The sequence below is a fragment of the Salvia miltiorrhiza genome, chromosome 1, assembly GCF_028751815.1.
Source record: "Salvia miltiorrhiza cultivar Shanhuang (shh) chromosome 1, IMPLAD_Smil_shh, whole genome shotgun sequence".
NCBI classification, from domain to species: Eukaryota; Viridiplantae; Streptophyta; class Magnoliopsida; order Lamiales; family Lamiaceae; genus Salvia; species Salvia miltiorrhiza.
The window spans coordinates 16,648,834-16,656,959 of NC_080387.1; the positions used below are offsets into that span (position 1 = coordinate 16,648,834).

The following is an 8,126-nucleotide window of genomic DNA, read 5'->3' on the forward strand; positions in this document are numbered from 1 at the left end:
TAAGCTTTTAGAGAGGAAGTTTCTAACTAGTTCCTCTAACTTGTCGCATGCACTACTCCGATGTTTACAACTGAAGAGACCTGTAATGCCCCGACTTTTTATTAAGGATTATAGACTTTTAATTATTGATTTAAGGATTTCTTATGGTAATTAGGGTTCAGCATCCATTAATAAAATACGGACTTATGTGAATTTGATGATTACATACGTGATAATTTATTTTTATTTTTATTGCAACGGATGATGCACTCAAAATATATTTTGAGTCCATTAAGAGAATGATGGAGCTCAAAGATTTATTTTGAGTTTTCAAATCGAAAAAAAAAAAAAATTTATGTATTTATTTATTTTTACCGAGAAATTTAGGAATGATGAGTTATAGAAATTTTCCATCAATATTTTTCTCAAATTATTTTCCTATGATGTATTTATAAATTGAGAGAGTGCACTAATGTTAGTGCTATTTATTCTAATTTTGATCACAAGAGTTTTATGCTCTAGCATTTTATTAATTAATGATTAGTCTTACATATATTTTTTTTTCTTACACATGGGTTATTACTACACCACATTTTTATATTTACTTAATGTAACACCCCATTATCCTCCACTAATATTTTCTTTTCCCTACCACTAATCTTTTTCCCTACCATCATTAATATTTTCTTTTCCCTACCACTAATCTTTTTCCCTACCACTACTCCTACCTTTCCACCACACTACTCCTTTTCCCCCACCACTACATTCTTTCTCCCACTCTCACAACTTTTCTCCCACCATTATCACACTCCATAGAAGCCTTTGAAGCCCCAAGAGAAGTAGCAAAGCAAGGGAGAGTGTGGGAAAACTATAGAGTGAAGGTTGTGCTTCGAGGGTGAGTTTTTCTTTGCTTTTTCTCAACTGAAAATGCTTTATGGCCATGGATTTTTACACATTTGTGTGCTATATTATGTGAGGATATGTTTTATGATTTTGGATGATTATTTTGGTAGAGTTTATTGGGTGAAAAACCGTGCATGAGGTAAGGCAGCGAATCTGCCATAAGCACACTGCTCGGCAGTGTTTTGCAAGGCGATTCCAGCCATCCAAACGGTTCCCAAAAATTCCCAAATTAATTTTGTATCATCTTTCATATGTTTTCTATACTTTGGTAAAATTTCAGAAGGTTTGGAGCTCTTATGATTTATTTATGAATTTGTAAACATCACTGCCCATCTGGAATACATTTTTGGTAAATAATCTTTGGGAGGCCATAAGTAAAGTTTCAATCGGTGAAAACCTTTGAAACTTGAATATGTCACTCTAGACTCCCGTATCTTTCGTTTGACATCGGTATCACCATTTTTGAGTAAGGGAAACAACCGGTATAAATTCTTGAAATCTAGTTCTTATTCCTTGTACCATCCAGTAGATTTTACAAACCTACGACTTTGAGGTGGCAAAGGCCGACTTAAATCTTTGATTCTCAAGCCTAGATTTCTACTGAATATTCACTGACATGTTGGGAACTTACTTGTTCAGTTTTAGAATTTTTGGTGAAGCCTAAAGTGGTTTTTCCGATTTATGTTCTAAATCTGCCAAACTTGAACTCTTTTTGTGCACTGAACTTTAGACAGTCATATCTTCTAAACCATGAATGTTCTTGGAGTAAATCCAACTGTAGAGTGTTATGATCTCTCCCTAGTTTCCAGATTGACCCTTGGGGTTCCCAGTGGAGTTTTGTAAAGGTAGATATGAATTTTTAAAGAAAGCCCACTGACTTGGTTGTAATCTGGAAATCTGAAATTTTCAGATTTTTGCTTGTTAAATACCCATCTTTGAGAGGGCATATCTTGCTCGTTTGAATTTTTTTTCATTCGATTCAAATTGGAGAATGATCCTTGAAATGTCTAGTTTCCAGAATGTCTTTTGGAGCCTCATTTGGAGATCCGAGGCAGATTTGATGTCTGTTGCAAAACAACCTCTTAAGAGCTCAAGTTGTTGAATTATTTTCTATGTATCAAAGTTTATTTTAAAGGATGTTTCATGAAAGATTTAGTATATGTGCGTAACGAGTTTGGGACTATTTATTTTAAATGAGGTCCGTTCTTTTATTTAAATTATGATGGACTTTTAATGAATATTTTTGGGATTAAACTCTTATTTCTTGATTTATATAAATTATTTTTTTAAGGACTTATAAATATGAATTTCGTAGGCCTACTGACCTACTGTGATCGACGGTTTGTCGATGTCTAATAGCTTTGAAAATTTTATAGCAGGTCCCTACATGAGTCTTGAGTACCCTGGTAAAATTTCAAGCCATTCCAACTTCGTTTGATACTTCTTTAAAATGCAAAACCTAAACTGCACATTACTACCGAGAATTTCAGAGAACAGAGGAAAGAGTCATTCATTTCAGTAGCTTCCTGTGTGATCTAGATTTCCAAATTTTTATGGTATTAACCTTATTGTGTTAGCTAGATATCCACCAAAGTTGAGCCCAGTTTGACAACGTTTACTATTTTTCAAAAATCCAAGTTTTCGATTGTTCAAAACTGCCGAACATGGTAGATCGTGGTAAAAACGTCATATCTCTCAAACCACTTGGAGTTTTCGACTCTACTTTTTTTTTTTATATGAAACTAGACTCGAAGATATTTCTTTTGGTATGAGTCTCGAGTCCAGGAGATGTCGGAGTCAGAACAGATTAAATTTTGAAGTTGAGTCAGTGTAAAAACAGAGCATGTTTTGATGATGTTTGATTGTGATTCTTATGTGCCTTATGTGTTTGTGTTGCCTATGTGTTTGAATGAGATTAGACGAGGTATGATTGATTTTTGACTGTCTTTAATGTAACGAATTATGGATGCTAGAACCCTAAAGCATTAAAAGATACCCTAGGCACGTAGAATTAGACTTTGTCTTATGACAATTTCTTCACAAACTTATCGACTCTTCATCAATGAAGGTCCGGGCGACAGAAAGTGAAGCCGAAGAAGAAACGACTCCACGCCAGCTTTAAGAACAATTGAGGTGGGCATTATTTTATTATTACGTATATAGAGATCCCCTGCGTGACGTAGGCCTCATATGCGAATATATATGCATGATATGTTTTGACTATTTATTCAGTTCTTATAAAATGCTTATATGTTCAATGCCCTTTATGAAAATGAAAATGTTATGAAAATGAAATGTTTATGAAATGATTGACTGCCAAAATGTTTATGTTTTTATATGTATCCTATCTGTGTTGGTTCGCCAACTTTAAAGGAAATCCAATTGGGATCCTATGCTAGACAAAGGTCGCTAGCTAGGGTTAACGTGTACACTCATGGAGACCGCGAGTCGCTTGCGACCGGTCTTGGCGTCCGTGGTAAGGAGGCCTCCTTCCCGGCGCGTGACAGAAAGGACAGATATGGATCATATAGACTGAAAATGGGATGCATCCACCTTTATGAAAATGAATGAAATGTTTTAGTAAGCGCAGGTCATTCAAGAAAACCCCTGTGTGTTACTGTTGGCAGTTCAATTTATATATGTATGCATGTTGTATTTTCGGCTTATGTCACTGAGTATTTTTATACTCAGCCCTGCATGTATTTCTAAATGTGCAGGTTGAGCAGGCGATGGAATGGATCGGTGTTGAGCGGATTTCCCTTTTGATGTTTATGTAATGAAACCTTGAGTATGCATCTCCATATGCATAACTCACACGTTTTTTTTTGCTGCAAACACTCTGACTTATTTATCATTTCTACTTGAACTTATTACTACTTCATTTTAATTAACTTTCAGTTGGGGTCTAGTCGTTATGGCAGACTCATTTGTGAATTACCCAAGTGGTTATATATATATACCACTAGTTTGTTATTAATGTTGGTTACTTAGTAAATCCCCTTTAATTTCCGTTACTTATTGTTCACCCCAAGTCATAACCCCGGTTAACCCGTCATTGGGATAGTGGGTTGTGACAGAGTGGTATCAGAGCAGTTCGTTTGCTCTGGCACTAGAAACCTTATTCTAAAAAGCCAAGTCTAGTTTGATTCACTAGACATACGTGGGTTAATACGACACCGCTCAACACTCCATTGCATCGTGCTCAATCAAGGAAAAAGGTAACTGCAGTTACAACGTTTTAAAGATGTTATTGTTCTAAACTGTTTCATGAAGATGTTTATGTAAAGAGCATGCTATGATGAAATGTTGAATGTTTTGCCTTTCATGGCATATCATTGCAGTTATGATGATATAATAAGAAGAATGATAGAGAATTGACACATGCTTTCCCCAGAAAACATAGATTGCTATAAGTTGCATGATCACGATTCTAAAAGAACATAGACTGCTGGATTAGTAGGATATCTCTACAATCTAGATTCTTGAAGTGATGATTTAGAAGAATGATAGAGAACTTAGAGCATTTCAGCTTCCACAAGAAAACAATGGTTCTTTTGAATTACAAAGAGGAATGAAAAGACATGTACGCGTTGAAGGAAAAGCACGGAATGATGATACAAGATGAATTCAAGGCAAACATTGCATCAAGGGTTTAAGCATAAGTCTCTACGTTCGAATGTTTACACACGATGGAACATCGAATCGACTTATGTTACACGATAGATTATAAAAAGGGCGTGATTTGATTGTCTGCGGGTTATATATATATTTGTGACATACATGGGAAATGGGATCCGAGTCCACTAGAATAGAAGACCTTAAAATAAGTTTAGTTGTCTTAATGAAACTTATGTTTTGTTATGCATAGTATGTTCATAACCTTGTACATTTAAGAGTTTTACGTCTACTTACGTATAAGAAGACTCACACTTTCCCTTATCTATTAAAGAGGGTTACGTCCAGGCATATTCCGATAGTTAGGAAAGCTCCGCGTTTGACCCAGCAGAGACTACCCGGGCATATCGGGATTTTAGTATAGCTTTTGACGACGACATAAGAATTGTTATAGCTCAGTATACACGCCTTTGGACTGTTGCCCATGTCTTTGGGACTACAAGTTATATAAGAAAATATGGTTCGACTGTCTGTATGTAGACCTTGGGGAATAAGAGTCTAGTTCAATAGGACTAGAACCTTAAGTTTGAGCTTTAAGCTGCCACTACGAACTCAAGTTTCGTTATGTATAGTATGTCCACGACTTCTCAAGTTCGGGACAATATTTCCCGTGTGACTGGGAAGTGATGATGTTGGACCTGGCCAGTCCACATGATCCAAATCTCAGTAGACGTCTTTTGGGTTGAAAACCTATATGTTTCAACTTTCGGTTGAAAAGTCAGACGGATTCTTACTCGAGGTCATTTTGTTCGACCTTGTAGTTAATCATTTCATACCCTCTGGTCATTCTTTTGAATCTCTTGAACAATTTCTACAACACCTTGCTTTGATGTTGTGTTGATTTTGAGCCTTGCAACTCGTGAGTTGTCATAGTAGATTCCCTTTATCGATAAGACTAAGAAGTATTAGTCTACTGACCTAGTATACCACCCAAACTATAGCTTTGTATAGTTGTCTCTCATTGTGTTTAAATTAGTTGAGATTAGTCTTTGTCCTATGAATATTATCGACCACTCATTATGATAGAAATTCAGAATCCAAATTGAGACCGTAATATAGTGTTTGCGTACATGAACGACTTTCTGTGTTGCATTCCAATTGACTGAATTTGCAGATTTTGGTTGAAGGCCAAAAGAAAAGCGATGACTCAAGAAGAGCTGTCAGACTTGTCTTAGAAGATTTTCAGACGGGGGTATATGACAATTATATTTCTAATAGCCGTTATAAGAGGAAAGGAAAAGAAGTGTTAATCCAAAGCAAAACAAGATGGGATATGACCAAGTATGACCATATTTTCTGCAGCATGTCCGTTAGGCCCCACAGTAGGTGGACATAGAAGAAAAGATGATAGACAAGTTTCACTCCGGCCTAAGGTACTCGACAATTATACTGAGTTTATGAACTCTGAATTGTTCAGCCAAGCTCTGGACGCCGAGGTAGTAGGCCCGAGATTTGCTCGACCCAAACTCAACTCAGGAAGCAAATGATCAAGGACGAAGGCAAGACTACTATGATAGTCGAAATGGCAAGAGGCCTTGGTAGGAAACATAGTGCCCAAAGGCAAGGACAAGGACATCAAACAAACATAGGACCTGCTAAGGATAATCAGGGCCAGCCTGGGGTACCTCCATGGCCGAAGTTTTCCAAGTCATATTATGATATATGTTTGGATGATAGTAATACATGTTTTAAATATGGTCAGAAGGGCCATTTTGCTAAAGATTTCCAAGCGAGGCCACAAGGAGGGATGTGAAGATCGAATCAACCGGGTCAAGCACAACCATTTAGGGTCATTCTAGGCCAACAACTACTCTATCCACCACAACCCCCTTAAGTTAGAACCTATGCCCCGCACAAGAATAAATAAGGAAGCAAACAAGGAAACCTAATAAGTATGGGCACGCTACTCAACACACCTGTTATACTTCTGTTCGATACGGGTGCCTCGCATTCTTTCTCTGCAAGTGCATGTGCAAATACCCTAAAACTCATACCTGAAAAGGGCTAATCTGGACATGAGAAATTCTTTACCCATAGGAGGGGCGACGATAGAAACACATGCTTACTCAAACCAAGAGGTAAACATAGGATCATTTAAGGTCATAGTAAACAACTTGCAGTTTATACAATATAGGACATTGATGTAATCCTAGGGATTGACTGGTTAGCTAAGAACTACGCCACAGTTTTATGCAAGGAGCGGAAGATTGCTTTTAACTTTTCGGGGATGGATGCTTTGAGATAAACCTGGGGAACAAGATACCAATTATTTCAGCCTTACAAGCGAGGAAGATGATGAACAAGATAGACTGCCAAGCTTTCCTGGTATACCTGATCGGAGGAGTTGAGACCAAAGGGATAATTGAAGACGTAGAGATTGTACGGGAATTCTGAGATATTTTTCAGAAAATTTACCAGGGCTGCCACTCGATAGACAAGTAGAATTTACCATCGATTTTGAACCAGGATCAGCACCGGTATCCAAGGCACCTTACAGGATGGCTCCAAGGGAATTGGAGGAGCTAAAGATCCAATTACAAGAATTATTGGACCTAGGTTTTATCAAACCTAGTGTATCCCATGGAAAGCGCCTGTGTTATTTGTCAAGAAGAAGGAAGGCACCTTGAGGATTATTTATTCGACCAACTCAAAGGCGTGAGTGTAATCTTTAAGATCGATTTGAAGTTTGGGTATCATCAGTTAAAAGTTAGACATGAAGATATACCCAAAACGGCTTTCCGAATAAGATATGATCACTACGAATTCGTAGTTGTGCCGTTCGGATTAATAAACGCACCAGTGGTGTTCATGGACCTCATGAACAGAGCATTCTATCCTTACTTGGATAAGTCCATCTTGGTATTCAAAGACGATATCCTTATCTACTCCAAGATTAAGAAGAATATAAGAAACATTGAGAATCGCGTTGCAAACACTAAGGGGTGAATGTCTTTATATCAAATTCACTAAATGTGAGATTTGGCTTAAGGTCAGAAGGTATCAAGGTTGAAGCAGTACAAGGATGGAGGTCACCAACAACTCCAAATGAGATAAGAAGTTTCTTAGGATTAGCTGGCTACTATCGAAGATTCATTGAAGGATTTTCAAAAATAGCAAGACCAATGACACAGTTACTTGGGAAAGGAATCAAGTATACTTGGACTGATGAGTGCGAGAGAAGTTTTCAGCAGCTCAAGGACATGTTAACTACTGCACCAGTGCTAGCAGTTCCAGAACCAGACAGGGAATATGTGATCTACACGGATGCGTCGAAAAATGGACTAGGTTGTGTGTTAATGCAAGAGGGAAAGGTGATAGCATATGCATCGCGACAACTTAGACCACATGAACTGAATTATCCAACCCATGATTTAGAATTAGCTGCAGTGGTGCATGCACTGAAAATATGGAGACATCACCTATACGGAGTTAGGTGTGAGATATTCACCGATCATAAAAGCTTGAAATATTTTTTTTCAAGCAAAGGGATCTGAACATGAGACAAAGAATATGGCTCGAACTAGTAAAGGATTATGATTGTGGTATTAACTACCACCCAGGCAAGGCCA

At 37.5% G+C, this 8,126-nt stretch overlaps 1 long non-coding RNA gene across 1 annotated transcript; it reads left to right on the forward strand.

The window, feature by feature from the left end:
• The first annotated feature begins 666 nt into the window (after positions 1 to 666).
• On the forward strand, positions 667 to 3,896 carry LOC131006767 (uncharacterized). Its single transcript, XR_009095760.1, has 3 exons — positions 667 to 874; positions 2,951 to 3,015; positions 3,600 to 3,896. It is a non-coding gene; the product is annotated as an uncharacterized LOC131006767 (long non-coding RNA).
• The last annotated feature ends 4,230 nt before the right edge of the window (positions 3,897 to 8,126 follow it).